This window comes from Oryx dammah, unplaced genomic scaffold (genome assembly GCF_014754425.2).
Source record: "Oryx dammah isolate SB20612 unplaced genomic scaffold, SCBI_Odam_1.1 HiC_scaffold_17, whole genome shotgun sequence".
Classification (NCBI taxonomy): Eukaryota; Metazoa; Chordata; class Mammalia; order Artiodactyla; family Bovidae; genus Oryx; species Oryx dammah.
Genome location: NW_024070201.1, coordinates 53,705,593 through 53,721,230, shown reverse-complemented (window position 1 = coordinate 53,721,230; position 15,638 = coordinate 53,705,593).

The following is a 15,638-nucleotide window of genomic DNA, read 5'->3' as shown; positions in this document are numbered from 1 at the left end:
AACAGGGAGGAACCACAGCCATGCCCATCAAACAGAAAATTGGATTAAAGATTTACTGAGCATGGCCCAGTAAAGATTTACTGAGCATACATGGGCAGCTGCAACCGGCACACTTAGCACGGCTGAGAGGAGCTACCCCACGTCCGAGGTCAGGGGCAGAAGCCGGGAGGACCCCATGCCTGAGGGGCGGCGGCCAAGAGGAGTTACCCCACATCCGAGGTCAGGGCGGTGGCCAAGAGTGCCAGGCTGCGACAGCACAGAAGCAGCCAAGAGGAGCTACCCCATGTCCCAGGAGCAGTGGCTGCGTGGGCGCAGGAGGGCCTAGAGGAGCTATTCCATGTTCAAGGTCAGGAGGGGCAGCCAGTAAGGAGATACCCCTCGTCCAAGGTAAGGAGCAGTGGCTGCACTTTGCTGGAGCAGCCGTGAAGAGATACCCCATGTCCAAGGTAAGGAAAAACCCAAGTAATACGGTAGGTGTTGCAAGAGGGCACCAGAGGGCAGACACACTGAACCATAATCACAGAAAACTAGTCAATCTAATCACACTAGGACCACAGCCTTGTCTAACTCAATGAAACTAAGCCATGCCTGTGGGGCCACCCAAGATGGGCAGGTCATGGTGGAGAGGTTTGACAGAATGTGGTCCACTGGAGAAGGGAATGGCAAACCACTTCAGTATTCTTGCCTTGAGAACCCCATGAACAGCATTGAAAAGGCAAAAAGATAGGACTCTGGAAAATGAACTCCCCAGGTTGGTAGATGCCCAATAAGCTACAGGAGATCAGTGGAGAAATAAATCCAGAAAAAATGAAGAGATGGAGCCAAAGCAAAAACAACACCCAGTTGTGGATATGACTGGTGATGGAAGTAAAGTCCAATGCTATAAAGCGCAGTATTGCATAGGAACCTGGAATTTTAGGTCCATGAATCAAGGCAAATTGGAAGTGGTCAAACAGGAGATGGCAAGAGTGAACATCGACATTTTAGGAATCAGTGAACTAAAATGGACTGCTGCTGCTGCTGCTAAGTCACTTCAGTCGTGTCCAACTCTGTGTGACCCCATAGACGGCAGCCCACCAGGCTCCCCCATCCCTGGGATTCTCCAGGCAAGAACACTGGAGTGGGTTGCCATTTCCTTCTCCAATGCATGAAAGTGAAAAGTGAAAGGGAAGTCGCTCAGTCGTGTCTGATTCTTCGCGACCCCACGGACTACAGCCTACCAGGCTCCTCTGTCCATGGGATTTTCCAGGCAAGAGTACTGGAGTGGGGTGCCATCACCTTCTCCAAAAATGGACTGGAATGGGTGAATTTAATGGGTGAATTTAACTCAGATGACCATTATATCTACTGCTGTGGGCAGGAATCCCTTGAAAGAAATGGAGTAGCCATTATAGTCAACAAAAGAGTCTGAAATGCCATACTTGGATGCAGTCTCAAAAACAACAGAATGATCTTTATTCATTTCCAAGGCAAACCATTCAATATCACAGTAATCCAAGTCTATGCCCTGACTGGTAATGCTGAAGAAGCTGAAGTTGAACGGTTCTATGAAGACCTACAAGACCTTCTAGAACTAACACCCAAAGAAGATGTCCTTTTCATTATAGGGGACTGGAATGCAAAAATAAGAAGTCAAGAGATACCTGGAACAACAGGCAAATTTGGCTTTGGAGTACAAAACGAAGCAGGTCAAAGGTTAACAGAGTTTTCCCAAGAGAAAGCACCGATCATAGCAAACACCCTCTTCCAACAACACAAGAGAAGACTCTACACATGGACATCACCAGATGGTCAATACCAAAATCAGAGTGATTATATTCTTTGCAGCCAAAGATGGAGAAGCTCTATACAGTCAGCAAAAACAAGACTGGGAGCTGACTGTGGCTCAGATCATGAACCCCTTATTGCCAAATTCAGACTTAAATTGAAGAAAGTAGGGAAAACCACTAGACCATTCAGGTATGACCTAAATCAAATCCCCTACAGTTATACAGTGGAAGTGACAAATAGATTCAAGGGATTAGATCTGATATACAGAGTGCCTGAAGAACTATAGACAGAGGTTTGTGACATTGTACAAGAGGCAGTGATCAAGACCATTCCCAAGAAAAGAAAGGCAAAGAGGCAAAATGGTTGTCTGAGGAAGCCTTACAAATAGCTGAGAAAAGAAGAGAAGCTAAAGGCAAAGAAGAAAGGGAAAGATATATCCATTTGAATGCAGAGTTCCAAAGAATAGCAAGGAGAGATAAGAAAGCCTTTCTCATTGATCAATGCAAAGAAATAGAGGAAAATAATAGAATGGGAAAGACTAGAGGTCTCTTCAAGAAAATTAGATACCAAGGGATCATTTCATGCAAAGACGGGCACAATGAAGGACGGAAATGGTATGGACCTAACAGAAGCAGAAGCTGTTAAGAAAAGGTGGCAAGAATACACAGAAGAACTATACCAAAAAAGATCTTCATGACCCAGATAACCATGATGGTGTGATCACTCACCTAGAGCCAGACACGCTGGAATGTGAAGTCAAGTGGGCCTTATAAAACATCACTATGAACAAGGCTAGTGGAGGTGATGGAATTCCAGTTGAGCTATTTCAAATCCTGAAAGATGATGCTGTGAAAGTGCTGCACTCAGTATGCCAGTAAATTTGGAAAACTCAGCAGTGGCCACAGGACTGGAAAAGATCAGTTTTCATTCCTATCCCAAAGAAAGGCAATGGCAAAAATGTTCAAACTACCACAAAATTACACTCATCTCACACACTAGCAAAGTAATGCTCAAAATTCTCCAAGCTGGACTTCAACAGTATGTGAACCGTGAACTTCTAGATGTCCAGGCTGGATTTAGAAAATACAGACGAACCAGAGATCAAATTGTCAACATCCGTTGGATCATAGGAAAAGCAAGAGAGTTCCAGAAAAACATCTATTTCTGCTTTATTGACTATGCCAAAATCTTTGCTTGTGTGGATCACAACAAACTGGAAAATTCTTAAAGGGATGGAGATAGCAGACCACCTGACTTGTCTCCTGAGAAATCTGTATGCAGGTCAAGAAGCAAAAGTTAGAACTGGACATGGAACAACAGACTGGCTCCAAATTGGGAAAGGAGTATGTCAAGACTATATATTGTCACCCTGCTTATTTAACTTACATGCGGAGTGCATCATGGGAAATGCCGGGCTGGATGATGCACAAGCTGGAATCAAGATTGCCAAGAGAAATATCAATAACCTCAGATATGCAGATAACACCACCCTTATGGTAGAAAGTGAAGAAGAACTAAAGAGCCTCTTGATGAAAGTGAAAGAAGAGAGTGAAGAAGTTGACTTAAAACTCAACATTCAGAAAACTAAGATCATGGCATCCAGTCCCATCAGTTCATGGGATAGATGGGGAAACAGTGGAAAGAGTAGCAGACTTTATTTTCAGGGCCCCAAAATCACTACCAATGGTGACTGCAGCCATGAAATTAAAAGACGCTTGCTCCTTGGAAGAAAAGCTCTGACCAACCTAGACAGCATATTGAAAAGCAGAGACATTACTTAGCCAGCAAATATCCATCTAGTCAAGGCTATGGTTTTTCCAGTGGTCATGTATGGATGTGAGAGTTGGACTGTGAAGAAAGCCGAGTGCCGAAGAATTGATGCTTTTGAACTGTGGTGTTGGAGAAGACTCTTGAGAGTCCCTTGGACTGCAAGGAGATCCAACCAGTCCATTCTAAAGGAGATCAGTCCTGGGTGTTCTTTGGAAGGAATGATGCTAAAGCTGAAACTCCACTACTTTGGCCACCTGATGTGAAGAGTTGACTCATTGGAAAAGACTCTGATGCTGGGAGGGATTGAGGGCAGAAGGAGAAGGGGATGACAGAGGATGAGATGGCTGGATGGCATCACCAACTCAATGGACGTGAATTTGAGTGAACTCCGGGAGTTGGTGATGGACAGGGAGGCCTGGCGTGCTGCAATTCATGGGGTCGCAAAGAGTCAGACATGACTGAGCGACTGAACTGAACTGAACTGAGGCCCCACACACAGATTCTGGTGTAATGGGTCTGGGGTGGGGCCCTGCCTTATGATTTTTTATAAGCTCCTTTCACGTTCATGCATTGGAGAAGGAAATGGCAACCCCCTTCACTGTTCTTGCCTGGAGAATCCCAGGACGGTAGAGCCTGGTGGGCTGCCGTCTATGGGGTCGCACAGAGTTGGACACAACTGAAGCGAGTTAGCAGCAGCAGCAGGTGATACAGACATGCAGGTGGGGATGAGAGCCCAGGTACTGAATCTGTGGATCCGTGGCCCTCGCTGCCTCATCAGCAAACCCACGCTGGGTTGGCACAGCTTCCTGCTCAGGCGGAGCCTTGGGGCAGGCAATGGAACAAAGAGGCTTTGTCCATGCCCACACCCTAGGGTGGAGCCCGTGTACCTGGGCCTTCCCAGAGCTAGGAAGACAGTCCCAGGCCTGGGCTGTGGGAGAAGTAGGGATTACAAAGTTATGGCTTTCTCGCAGATTGCACCCAGGTACTCGGAAGCCTGTAGCAGGAAATGAGATGGAGCCTTCTGGGCACCGTGGTTTTTAAGGTGAAACCTGGAGGTCAGAGTATGGGATCGTGAAAGAGGCAGAGGGGAGGGCAGGTCTCCAGAAGGAGAGAGAGAAAGACTGTGTGAGGTAACAGGGCATGGCGTGGCATTCAAGTCCAGGCCTCACCACCTGCCAACAGCGTGATCCTTGGAGAGGTAGTAACTTTACTAAGCCTCAGCTTTCACATCTGTAAAATGGGGATTGTGGATTTAATAACTAAATTGTGTGTGTGTGGGGGGGGTGCTATTGAGACTAAACACTAGAACTGGCCCAAACAGTTCTTTACCTCAGCTTCAATCGTATCCTCCATCCATGAATTGAGTCCATCCCTCTGCTCAGCACCGCCCCACCCCCACTGGAACACGGGCCTGGGGTCCCACGGTCTACCCCGCTAGGGAGCAGGTCGCTTGCAGTGTCACACCTGACTTCTCCCCACAAGACCGAGGACCTGGAGGGCGGGGCCTGGGGCTTGCACTGCTGTGTTGCGGACCCGTCTCACGCTCAACCAACAGCAGGTCCCTTCTGAGAACGCCAGCTCAGTGAAGATAAGCATCTCTAAGGGTTCTCAAGAAGTACCTCGCAGAAGTGACAGCCCATATTGTGTGATGTCTGCCATACACTGTTCCAGCAGGTGCTGGGAGGGCTTGGCTAAGGGACAGACGGACAGACATAGGAGCAGCATTTCCCGAGTGGGGCCACCCGACCGTGGTCTCTGCTCACACGAGACCATGTTCGCCGAGCAGCTGTGCTCTTTTTTTGCCACGTGCACCCCCATCCTTGGCTCCTCACAACCCCCTTCTGGGGTGGCTGCTTTACAGATAAGGAGACAGAGCTTGTAGGAGATGGGCACTTGCCCCAGCACGTCTGCACCGCAGGCCGCTCCCACCCCACCCTCTGCCGGGCACAGGGTGCCGGGAATACCATTCTGTCCCTGCAGGCCCAGCACTGTACCACCCTGTCCGGGCCTGGCTCTGACCTCTCACCAGACCAGGAGTCCACACAGGCAGCCAGCACAGGGCCTGGCACAGACAAGAGTTCATACAGCACACAAGTGAATGAGTGAGTGAAGGAACGGATGGTTGAGAGAAAGCCAGCGCCCCTGTCCTCGAGGGGCCTGTGGTCTGGTGGACCAGCACACAAGATGCTCAGGGAGCAGAGAGCCCTTGGGAAGTACTGACTTCCCCTCTGCATGCACAGGGAACTGCTCACCCAGCCTCCTGGCCCAGGTGAGGGGAGGCCTGAGGTTGATGACAGAAAAGCAGCAGCTTTCGGTACCACAAGAAAGCGCCCTCTGTGTGCCCCTGTGTACAAGGAGAAAGAGAAGCCCAGGAGGGGCAGGGATACGGCTGAGGCCACAAACAGTCCACAGTGGAGAAGTTTTAGGTCTCCCGGCTCCCCTTTGGCCGGCGTCCTCTCTTTCATGCCTCATTGTCATGATAGTGCCACAATTATCGTACTCATTACATGCAACCTTGGCCTTTAGGAAGTGCCCTTGAGGAGCTGGCCTGTGCCAACATGGGAAGAATAACAGCCACTCCCGGGTGCACCCCACTTGACCCGGGAAGCATGGCCCACACCCACCTCCTTTAGTCTCACAACAAGCTGTGAGGCAGCCGTGCTTCCTGGTGTGTAAATGAGCAGCTGAGGCTCCGAGGCAGGGCGCTTGCTCTCCCGGGAGCACACAGCCAAAAACAAGAAAAAGACAGCCAAGAGTGTGGGGTGACGCAAAAGTCCTGGAGCTGGATGGTGGCGATGGTTGCACAAGAACGTGTATTACTTAATACCTCCGAGTTGTGGCTAAAAAGGGTTAAAAACCGTATATTACGTGTATTTGACTGCAATTTGGAAACAAATAGCCAAATGCACCTAAGTACATTTGTGTACCTAGGACCATGGGGAGCCACAAATGGGGGTCTTTCCCTTCTTCGGGGTGGGGAAATTTCACCCACTCAGAGCATTCTGGTAACCCAGGCTACCCTCTACCTCTTTCCTCTTCTGCAAACCTTTTCTTGGTTTCCACGCCATGCCAGGGTCCAGGCTGGGTGCTAGTGACACACAGATGAGGCCCAACCCCGCTAGAATTCAGCAGGGAGGCCAATCCAAGACACGGAGGCACCCAGTCAGGAGCAGAATGGAGACCACTGGGCATCTGCAAGCTTCCAGGCTGGGTTGGAAATAAAAGATGAGCCGATCAGGGTGGATAAGAGGCTCAACAATGCAGCGGTAGGTCTACCAATCAGCTGGCTCCAGAGTTGCGACTCTGAGAAAGGAGGTGAGGGCTGGGGCAGTGTCCGCAACCTCAGCGCAAGCAAGACAGGGGGCGTGACTGAGCAGGAACCTGCACACCAGGGTTGGAGCCCAGCTGTGCCCATCACCTGTGGCAGGCCACCTCCACTCCTAGCCTCCATGTCCTCAGGGTGATACCCGCTCCACCTGAAGCTCGCTAGCGTTGTGCTCATGTGCGTACATTGCCGAACTCAAGACTAAATCTTTCCGCCCTCCGCTGCCCCTCACCCTAAGCCTCATCCCCTGTCTTAGCTTTGAGAGACCCTGAGCAGAAGACAGCAAGGGGTTTTGAGCAGCTCTGGCCCCTGTCCCGTGTTCCAGGACTGATACAGCTCCCCACCTCCCACGGCCCCAGCCTGGCCCCTCACAGGTGCCAGGGGCCTGCCTAATGTGCTTTCATTTCATTCTCTAGTGAAACAAGGGTTGTTAACATCTATGCTACAGAAAAGGAAACGGGCTCAGAGAGTGGCTTCCTCAGTATGTCAGGCTGCCTGACTCCTAAATCATGACCTTCTTACTGACTGCCTGTTTGGGTCACCAGTGGTGGATCCCAGCCCCCAGGGCCATCACCCTCCATCCTTCTGTGACACTATATCCTGGGAGCTGGGCTCAGCCCTGCAGCTTGGCCTGCTGTCCAGGTTTTTACCTGCGCAAGCTCCCCACAGCCTTCCTGCCCTGTTACCGTGTGGCTGTACCCACCAAGCCCACCTTCGGATGCCCCAGCTCACCTGGACATACTGGTGACTGGGTGCTATGGGGCCTCCACTCCCCACTCGCTCTGGCGAGTGAGTCTCAGGTGAAGGAAATTTTCATCCGTGTGATGTCATATCCCAAGTGGATGGCACATACTCTGGGCTCCAGAAATGTCTGAGTGAATCAGAAACAAAGGACCCAGTGCAGTATCCTTGGCACCTAGAGTCGACACTGTGCAAGACCACACCACCCCCAGAGCCCTGCCCTGGAGGAGTGAGCAGAGTTATGTCTGCAGCAGGGTTGCTCATGTGGGAGAGAAGTGGAGCAGTTTTGGAAGAGGGAGCCGGGGGCAATGGTGAAGCCACAGCTAGGGAGGATGGTTAGATGAGGTGGCCCAGCAGGCTGTTATCCTGAAGAAGACTCCAGAGGGTCCTGCCCATTCATTCACTCCACCGTTCAACACAGTTTCCGGAGTAGTCTCCCTAACACCACACTGTGCTGGGGCAAAGCGATGACACCATCCCATCCCTGCCCTGGGGACCCCCCCAGAAGCCCTCTCCACACTGCTGGGCATGGAGTCTAGGCTGGGGCTGGGGAGCCCAGATCAAGTCATCTGGCTAACAGGCTACACGGATTGGGCAGGGGGTCCAGTGATGCCCTTGGTTGGATTAAGCAGCCGGCGGATGGTGAGAGAACCACAGAGATGGGGACTGTGAGGAAGGACATGCGTGAGGCAAGGAAACTGTGTGGCACACGTGAAATTTGAGGTGCTGCTCAGACATCGAGGGGTCTTCCAAGAGAACCATAGATAGATGGTCGGGACACCCACGGAGGGCTCCAGGCCCCGGGACAGAGCCCTGGGGACTGTCGGGGTAGAGCTGGCTCTGATGCCCCCTTGCAGCTGAGGGGTCGAGTGTGTGGGGAGGAGAGTCAACAGCAGTCCTGCCTGGGAGGAAGCCCCTCCCCCAGGAGAGCCCAGGCCACTTCCTCCCTCGCCTGGAGCGCGGTGGATAAGGGCCGGCCTCCAGCCTTGAGGCAGCAGGGCCTTCCTGCTCAGCAGTGCAGCATGTGAAGGAAATAACTTTATTAGCTCGTGGATGAAAAACAGGAAACGTATGCTGTGACTCGGGCACCAGCAGAGTTTCACTCACATCTAGTTTCTAGGAAACAGTTATGTGGCCTCAGACTAGTGGGGTTTTCTCAGCCAGGTCTTTCTGGAAACGCCATGCTTTTCTCAGGAAAAACCATGTCCTGTAGGCCCCCCAGACTGAGGGGTAATAGTGAGACGAGCCCTCACTTCCCTTCCCAGTCCCCTACCCCTAGAAGGCCTCGAAGACACCCGAGGGTGACGATGGCGGGTTTCCTAAGTACCTACTATGTGCTATACAGTAGAAATAACTTGAATCACAATAGCAAAATGGAGATGGTTAAAGAAAGTTTTTTTAAAAATAGCTGTACGAACACAGAAAATTCAAAGGATGAAACAGACAAATATTAACCAAAAAGGAAAAAATCTGGTGTAGCCAAATGAATATCAGACTAAACAGATTTGAAGGCAGAAACAGGATGAGGGATAAAGTGGGCCATCACAAAATAATTAATATTTCAATTAACCCGAAAGATATAAAACTGTTTAATTCATAACACATGAAAACACAGCTTTAAAAAAGACATATACAGGAGGAGATCTATCAGAACTTGTTAGATCACATTAAAAAAATCATCAGAAAGACTTTGGCGATCTAATGCTTGCATTTAGAATCCTGTATCCAATAACTGGACAATAAACCCAGTTTTAAAGAACAGACCACTTTTGCCTACTGATAATACACTAGGCTATAAATCAAGTATCAACAAACTCCAAAGAATCATATAAACCATGTTCTCTGACCACAGTGTTCAACATTAGAAAAACCTATAAATGAATTGCTTTCAACAACAGATTAAAGGGAAGAATTAGAATTACTTTTAATAAATGATAGAAAAAATAAAAGTCAACATCCATTTGCAATTAAATAAAACTCTTCACAATTAGTAATATAAACAAATTTTCTAAACCTGATATCTACCAAAAAAATCTATGGGAAGTATTTTACTAAATTCTGAAACAATAGAAGTGCTTCTTTTAAAAATAGGAATAAGATAAAGAAGAGTACTTACTGCCATTTCCATTAAACATTGCACTAGGAGTTCCAGAAAACACAATAAGACAAAAGAGAAATAAAATTAAGGATCAAAAAGGAAGAAACAAAACTGTTATGATTTAATATTACTTTCTACCTAGAAAAGCAAAATAGTCTAGAGTCAAATTATTAGACTGAAGAGAGTTTAGTAATTTGTCTGATTAAAGTCAATACACAAAAGTCAATTGCACTTTTATATACTACCATTTTTTCCATCTTTTGTTAGAAAATACAATTTAAAAAGAATATGATTTGTGCTAATAAAAATGTGCAATATCTTGGAATAAAACTAACAAAAGATGTACAGGACTATCAATAAAACTCCATTGAAAGATGTTGCTGTTGCTGTTTAGTCGCTAAGTCATGTCCTTTTGTAACCCCATGGGCTGTAGCCCACCAGGCTCCTCTGCCCATGGAATTCTCCAGGCAACAATACTGGAGTGGGTTGCCACATCCTTCTCCAGGGGATCTTCCCAACCCAGGGATCAAACCCAAGTCTCTTAAGTCTCCTGCATTGGCAGACAAGTTCTTTACCGAATAAACAGAGATGTATATCACATTAATAAATGGAAAGCCTTGCTATCTTGAAGAAGTCATTTTCTCCAAACTGACCTGTAGATGCAGTGCAATCCCAAACAAAATTCCCAGTGACCTTTTTCATTGGGAAAGAATTCAGTTTGCTTGTGATTTCTCCTGTTTCCTCATGATTAGATTCATATGGAAAAACAAACCAAGACAGGCTCCCACTGACCAATTATGGGACCATCTGAACTTCATAACAATAATGACAAATAGATTGAAATACTTAAAAGTCACCAGGTTCATAACAATACTTGTTCATATCATAATGGACCTATCATGGAGATCAGTTTGAAATGTATAGAAATGTTGGATCACTATGTTGTGTAACAGGACCTAATGTAGTGCTGTAGGTCAATTATATTTCAAAACTAAACAAACTCTTAGAAAGGAGATCAGATTTGTGGTGACCAAAAGTGGGAAATTGGGGGAGAAGGAATTGGATGAAGGTAGTCAAAAGGTGCACACTTCCACTTGCGGGATACATAATTACTAGGGATGAAATGTACAATGCAATAAATGAAATTAACACCGCTGTATGTTATATATGACAGTAGTTAGAGTAAATCTTGAGTTCTCATGGCAAATTGCCTTCTGTTTCTTTAATTTAATTACATGTCTATATGACATGATGGACACTCACTAAACTTATTATGATATCATTTTATGCTATTAAATCAAAATATTATGCTGTACACCTTAAACTTTAGAACAGTTATATGTCAATAAAACTGGAAGCAAAAAGTCTTATTGATCAACTTTGGAGGGTGCTAGAAAATAAACTCATTATTATGAAAGCTGACAAGTAAAGGGAAAGACATTTATCCTGACTTGCTATTGAAACTACCTCAAAGAAATGAACTCGTGTATTTGATGAAAAGGAAGTTTTAAAATTTTGTTTGGAATGAAGGAATCCTTGCTAATAAGCAGAGAAAGAATAATAGAATTAGAATGTCACCACTTTGCATTTCCTTAGGGAATGCCTGATCACAGGATAGGGGAAGGAAGAGTACAAGATGTGCCTGGAAGATTTTGTTGTGCCAGAAATTACGGAAGTATCCAAGAATGATGGGGACTTTTCAAAAGGATACATGACCCAGCTTGAAGGGACTGGTCAAGCTAGGGACAATTTGATCACAAAACTAAATACAGTCCAGTGAATAAAACAGAAAATCATAAGTACACACTGATATAAACAAATGAATAAATTGAAAGCTTGAAGAGAAATGAGACATTTTCACAGTTTCAAAGTATTTATGAAATCATGAAAGAGGAAGGAGTAACTTCACCGTGGAGAAGAGTAGCATCATCAGAAGAGTCTTCATCAGTAAAGGGACCAGTCAAAAGCACACGCCATCTGAAGACAATGAGAAAACCACAGGGTCACTTCTGGGCTATTACTGTTAATGCTGCATAATCATGAAGAAATGTCAGACAAATTCCTACTGGTCTAGAAAATCACTCCCCAAATGTCAAGGTTTTAAAAGTCAAAAGTTGAGGAACTTTTCCAGACTGAAGGAGGCTAAAGAGACATGACATCTAAACACAGCAAGTGTGTCTGAACTGGGTCCTCCAACTATACAAGACACTGTAGGGCAATTGGCCACTTGAAGGAGGCCTGAGGAGTAAATGGTAGCAATGACTCCCTGTTAGCCTCCTGGTGTTGCTGGTCGTATTACAGAGGAGACAGTCTTCATAGGAAATAGTACAGACTCAGGGGGTGATGGGAAACCAGGTACACAAACTCACGCTCAAAAGGTTCAGGGGAAGGGAAGTTCTTTGTAATGTACTTGCCACTTTTCTGTGTTTGTGCTTGTTTCAAAATTAAAAAGAAAAACTTAAGAGACACAATCAAAAGCAATGTCTGGACCTTACTTTGGATCCTTATTCAAGCAAATATATATACATAAAGAGAAAAAATATATAAAAATGAATATACATATTATCTATTATACTTTATATATATGTACATATGTATAATATATGTAAAAAGACAACCAGTAAAATTTGTTACATTGGTGTTTGATTATATTAGAAAATCATTCATTTTTAAGGTATGAAACTGTCTATCTTTTGCAAAGGCTTGCTGAAGTATTTGCAGATGAAATTATATGAAGTTTGGTGTCTGTTTCATTAACTTGTGGTTGGGAGTCTAGATGGAGCACAGTTAGCCATGAATTGATAACTGTTGAAGGTGGTCAGGGCTCGTTTGCCCCACTTTTACTTATGTGTGAAAGGTCCTTAATTTCTTTTTAATTTCCAAAGAAAATGTAATAAAAAGCTGATGCGGTAAATGCAGGGCAAAGCTGGGTGATGGCACACAATGTCTATCATGTTCTTTGCTCTATTTTTAAAGTATCTAATTCCCTTGAAAACACCATGTGTTGGTGACTTTAATCCCACAGGCTCTGTGATCCAGGGTTAGTGGGAGTGTAAATGGCCACAATTCTTGGAAGGTAGTTTGTTTAGGGAAGTATAATTTTTAAAAATTATTTATTTATATATTTTTGACTGCCTTGGGTCTTAGTTGTGGTGCACAGGCTTATTCGCCCACAAGGCATGTGAGATCCTAGTTTCCCAACCAGGGATCAAACCTGCTTCCTCTACACTGGAAGGAGGATTCTTATCCACCGGACCACAGGGAAGTCCCTAGATTTTTTTTTTTTAAGGATCTGTTGAAAGTATCATTGTACCTCAAGAAATTGATTGACTAAATTAGAGTACTTCTCTAAAATGGGATACACTGTGAACATTTTTTAAATGAGGCAGTTCTTTTTTTTTTTTGCCCAGCATTCTGATGACTATTTGATTCAGGTCACTGACTGGGCAATCATGGTTGCAACAGCCCCAGCCATGGGGTCTTCCTCTTCCAGAGTCAGTGGGTTGTCAGTTTGATTTTGATGACATGAAAATATATTGAACATATGTCTAAGCAAAAAAGTCAAATGGCTGAATAGTGTATGAAGAATGATTTCATCATAGTGAAGTGAAGTGCAAGTAGCTCAGTCATGTCCGACCCTCTGCGACCCCACGCACTACACAGTCCATGGAATTCTCCAGGCCAGAATACTGGAGTGGATAGCCTTTCCCTTCTCCAGGGACTTCATCATAAAGTAGACATAAATACATTGTATGTATATTGCTATCTACACTTAAAAATTTTTATGACTATATCCCCAAATTTTAAACTTTTATTACACAAATAGTTATACAAATTTTAAAGTAAATCATTCAGATTAATAGTGATAGTAGTATTATTTTAAGAGAACTTTAATATAAATGGGCAAGGATAAGGATTTTTTAAATGACCTTTAATAAATACCAAAAACTATAGTGAAGACATTCCAGAAGAAGAAAGTGCAGATGGGGAAGTTTTGCTCTACCAGATAGTAAACAAGGGCATGCTCAGTTTGCTCAGTCGTGTCCGACTCTTTGCGACCCCATGGACTGGAGCCTACAAGGCTCCTCTGTCCATGGAATTTTCCAGGCAAGGGTACTGGAGTGGGTTGCCGTTTCCTTCTCCAGAGGATCTTCCCAAGCCAGGGCTCAAACCCGGGTCTCCTGCATTGCAGGCAGACACTTTACTGTCTAAGCCACCAGGGAAGCCCCTTAACTAGAAAACATGTTTGCAAAATACATAGAAAATTTATCAGTAGGCCGATCCTTTCTATTTTTATATCTCTATATACTTTTATGACATCCCAAAAAAGCAGTAAGAAGGAGACCACCGAATATTCCTATAGAAGGTCCATCTACTCCTTCACATATCCACCTTATGATGTGACTCTCACTCCCTTGAAGCAGCCCCCGCTGAAGACTCATTCTGATGGGGAGAAGTTTTTCCCTCATGGAGCTGAGACTTGAGCTCTTCTCTCTCACAAGTTCTAGTCTGCCTGCTTCCTAAGGAAGCCAGGGGGGACACCAGGCAGACCTCAGCTATAGGAGTCTGCCAAGACTTAAAACAACAGAAAGGTATTATCTCACAGTTCTGGAGGCTAGAACTATAAAATCTAGGTGCTGGCAGTCATGCTCCCTCCAAAGCCCTCCAGAGGACGATCCTTCCTTGCCTCTTAGTTTCCGGTAGTCTCAGGCATTCCTTGGTTTAGGGCAGCATAACTCCAATCTCTGCCTTTGTCTTCACATGACAATCTTTCCTCTTCTTATAAGGACACTAACCATAGTGGACTAGGGCCCACCCTACAACCTCTTCTTAAGTTGACTACATCTGCCAAGATCTGATTTCCAAATAAGGTCACATTGGCAGATATGAAGGTTATATTTTCAACAGATCTTTTGGGGGAACACAATTCAATGCATAACATAACACCAGCCTCATTTCTGTCTTCCTGATAAGGTCTCTGTGTCCCAGGACCTAGGGTTCCCACAGCCAGAGGGAGAAGGGGAGAGCTCTGTACATGAGTGCTTCCAGGGCTCATTCAATCCACAGGCCAGTCTCCACGTGGGCCCCATAAGAGCCAGAAGGATGCAAAGGACAGTCCTAAAGCTGCGTAACATATGATTCAATCCTAGATCTATCATTTGCAAGTCATGAAACCTTGAGATTTCATGCTCATACTGAGCCTCAGTTTCTTCATCTGGAAAATGGGAAGTGATAACATACAGCTCAAAGGCTTGTGAGGGTCAAATGGGAGGACTCTGTCTGTGGGAGTTTCTGGCGCTTGGGTGACTCTCAGTAAATGTTAGTGCTCTCTCCCCCAGGTTCCAAGAGCTCCTCAAGGAGAGAGGAAGCCCTGCCCTGCCACCCAGTAGCTTGTAAGCCCCTCAAGGGCAGAGTCGTGTCCTAAACAGTCCATACTTACACCCCTCAAGCATGGTCTCCGCAGCCTGCCAGTAGTGTCACCATGTCTGAGACGAGCGACCCCTGGGAAAGGGCAGCCTGACACCAAGAGAAAGCCAGTCACCACTGGGAAAGTCGTGGGAGTCGCCACACTCATGTCACAAAGCAGAGTCTTGACCCTGAAGTAAGGAACTAAGAGGACAGAAACCCGGCTTCTCAGTGGGCGGCCAGGCTGTTCTCGTTCTCTTTCCCCCTCTTTGGAGTCTGGCCCCATTGAGATTTGGGAATGTTTATTTTCTTTGGTGGGAAAACAGAGTAGGATAAAATGTTTCCTTGCGTCTGGAGAGCTATTTTGAGCCAGGCCAGCCTGGTGATGCTCCTGGTGATGGACGCTGGCTGACCCGGGCTGGGCCCCAGCTTTCCGGTCTCTCTCCCTCCCAGGCCCCAGAGTCCTGGCAGCAACATAGCCTGTGGGAGCCTGGGTTCCAACTCTTGCCCAGTGACTCATCCCAGGGG